Source organism: Ciconia boyciana, chromosome 3 (assembly GCF_034638445.1).
Source record: "Ciconia boyciana chromosome 3, ASM3463844v1, whole genome shotgun sequence".
NCBI classification, from domain to species: Eukaryota; Metazoa; Chordata; class Aves; order Ciconiiformes; family Ciconiidae; genus Ciconia; species Ciconia boyciana.
Window position 1 is genome coordinate 79968822 of NC_132936.1, and position 2945 is coordinate 79971766.

At 45.2% G+C, this 2945-nt stretch overlaps 1 long non-coding RNA gene across 1 annotated transcript; it reads left to right on the top strand.

Moving 5' to 3' along the window:
* Positions 1 to 233: 233 nt before the first annotated feature.
* On the top strand, positions 234 to 2487 carry LOC140650090 (uncharacterized). Its single transcript, XR_012041848.1, has 3 exons — positions 234 to 315; positions 1782 to 1954; positions 2324 to 2487. It is a non-coding gene; the product is annotated as an uncharacterized lncRNA (long non-coding RNA).
* The last annotated feature ends 458 nt before the right edge of the window (positions 2488 to 2945 follow it).

Consider the following 2945-nt stretch of genomic DNA (forward strand, 5'->3'; position numbering starts at 1 on the left):
GCCGCTTCTCCTTCATCCAGCCACTGGGAAGGGATATTTGTGAGCTTTGCGCACTCGTAACTCTTTGCAAACACTAATTTCCACCCTTAAACCATTAAACATGAATTGTGGCACTTTGTGTATCTAAGAAATGGGTTTTTTCCATGGCTGTTAGGAAAAAAATCAGTAGCAAAATGTTCAATGATGACATTTTAAAGACTAAATAATGAAAACAAATCAGCATTTTTCTCATTAGGTGAACCTGTGGAAGCCCTTGTGGATACAGCTTGGACCTGCACAATCTACAGAGGACACATTGATCCAGCTGTGACTCTTGTAGGTACAGATCTTAAATGTCTGAGAAAAACATGCAGAGCCAAAACCTTATTTTTGCACGAGACTGTGGTCTGTTATGAAATGAAGGGACATCAATGTCATGGAAACTTTATTATTGCTCCCAGTTGATGAAATCCTCTTTATCACCAGCATTCTTGATATACTTCTTTTCACAAAAAGAACATAAACTGTACTTATTTATTGTTTTCTATCAGGAAAGTCAATGCGAAAACAGAAGAGAGTTTTCCATGGGGGAGACTGCAATTAATATTTTTCCTCCCAAGTGGCTGCAGCAACACTGAGAGCAGAATGGTGCCTGCCTTTGCATGTAATTACAAACAAAATGTCTGCAATCCCAAATCAAAAGGCACCTCACAGAGATGCTCAAAACATTTCTTTGGGAGCTACCTATGCTGCATGGGCAAATGGTTACGTGCATCTACATTCAAACACCAGATCTATAACTGCAGCCCAGGACACTCTGGAGGTGGCTCTGATCCATAGCACTTGGACCTAGACTGGAGATCATCCCCAGGCTGCAGGAGGTCCTTGTCTTTGATTCAGGTCTAGACTTCTTGCTCTTTTTAAATTTAAGAAACACTGACAGTTCTATTAATTTCCAATAGAATAACCTGATAGTCTCCTATCTAAAAAACTCCTTATGAATGACATTGGTGGAATGAATCTTAAGGAACGATAACCCTCCTCTGAGGTGGCATTGCTTCCTTCTTCTGTGGAGCTCCTGGTGTCCTCCCCACTGGGAACTTCTCAGTTAAATCTGGAAATTCGCACCAGACACCCTCGGTGGGTTTAGGAGCTCTGCCCAGCCTCTGCCAAGTGTCCAGCCCCGTGCCAGAGGAGCAGCACACATCTGACTGAGTGTGTGAAGCTGGCAGATGCTACAGTCTCTGCCTACCAGCATGGAAGGAGGTATCCTGGTCTGAGCCCAGGGCAGAGCTCTCGGCCTTATAAAGCGCCTCAGCGCAATTCCTCTTCGGTGGCTTTTGATTTGGTTTGGAGTGACGGGGGGAAGGGGAAGGGGCTGTCTTGCTTTTTGTTTCCTCAGCTGGGGACTTCCAGCGTGTCATTTTCTTCTGTGCGTCTTAAGTCTCCAATCAGGGGCAATTATGATAGCACATTATGTAAATATTAAAGACAATTGCAGAGCTTTAATTAAAGCCAACTTTGTTTCTTTTCCCCCTCCCTCCCTCACTCCTCTCGATTTAGTCGGGAACACAATAAACTTAATCAGCTGCCCCAAATTATGCATGCATTAGCCCGTGAGATTCAGCAAGGCCAGGCTTCTCAAGGACAAAGAAATATACTGAGCTCCAGCATCTCACTTTGTTTTCTCCAGCCATCTTTTGTGGTGTGCTATGGGAAAAATTCTAATGAGTCTCTCTGTGCTGCTGGAGAAATTCCTGTCAGGCGCAAGCCAGTTGCTCTCTCTCCTCTTTATTTTCCAGATACGAATTTTCTGTTACCCTGTCCTCTTGTGAAGAAGGAAAGTTACATCAGGATAGACTGGACTGGCACTGGCTGATCGTAATCTGTAACAGTTTTGCTTTTCTGGAGTTGATTTCCTCCCTTCTCACACAACTTGAAGCTTTTTGGCACTGCGGCACACTAACGAACACATGTTAGTTTGCATCTATAAAATAGCTTCTTTATGTCTACTTTCATTGTGCATGGATTTGATTGTGCTTGTCACATAGTACTTTTTAAAAATCTGCTATAAGGCTGGGGATGTGATACGAAGTCTTCTGCTTCTAGGGAAATTTCTGGCACAGTGGAGATGCAGAAGAATTTGCTAACCCTCCCTCTCTGTAAATCTTCTAGCTAGCAAAACTGCTCAAATTAACAAAGCTTCAGGAGGGAGATACACACTGTCCTTCTGACTTATCTTTAGGAGGGGAGACTGCAAGCTGACCCATCTTTTTTCTTTTTTTTTTTTTTTTGCCTTATCTCTCTGCTGTGGGTTTAAAGACAAAATAATTTTCATCTGCAGGTCTGGATTCTTTCTGCTGCGACCCACGCGGCTCTGCTTCGTGCTCCCCGGCCGTTTCAAACGCGAGCGTACTTCAGATTAGCCTGGTTCTGCGGCTCTAGACAAATGAATTGTTTCCTGACGCCGGGGTTCTGAATCGGCTGCGTGCCCGCACGCATGCACATGTGGGGAGGAGGAGGAATAAGGAGGGGATGAGGAGAGGGGGCATGTGGGGCACGTGTCCGTGCTGTCCCACTGGGGCAGTGGCTCAGCTGCTGGAGCCACCTGGAAGCAGGAGCTGGTGCTTTAGAATCCGTGCGTACGCCCCTGAGCCCGGCTGTCGTTTTGAGCATGTGCTGCATGGTGGTGGCAGGAAGCTGCTTTGACCAAATGGTTGTGGGTGTTCTTGTTTGCTCATTGACAGAATAATAACTTGCTGTTCTTTGTATTAGGGGAAAAAACCCTGAAAATGCAGCCTTCTGGAAATATTTGTGCTTATTTATGTCAGTGCGGCAGTCTCGATTTAAGAAGACAAAACAAAAATAGCAATTCTCCTGGTCTCTGGCTGGCTTGCTCACCAGCGTGCCACATGTAGTTTAGCAATAGACAGGCTCAGTGTGTGCCCGGTGTGGGAAAGCACCAA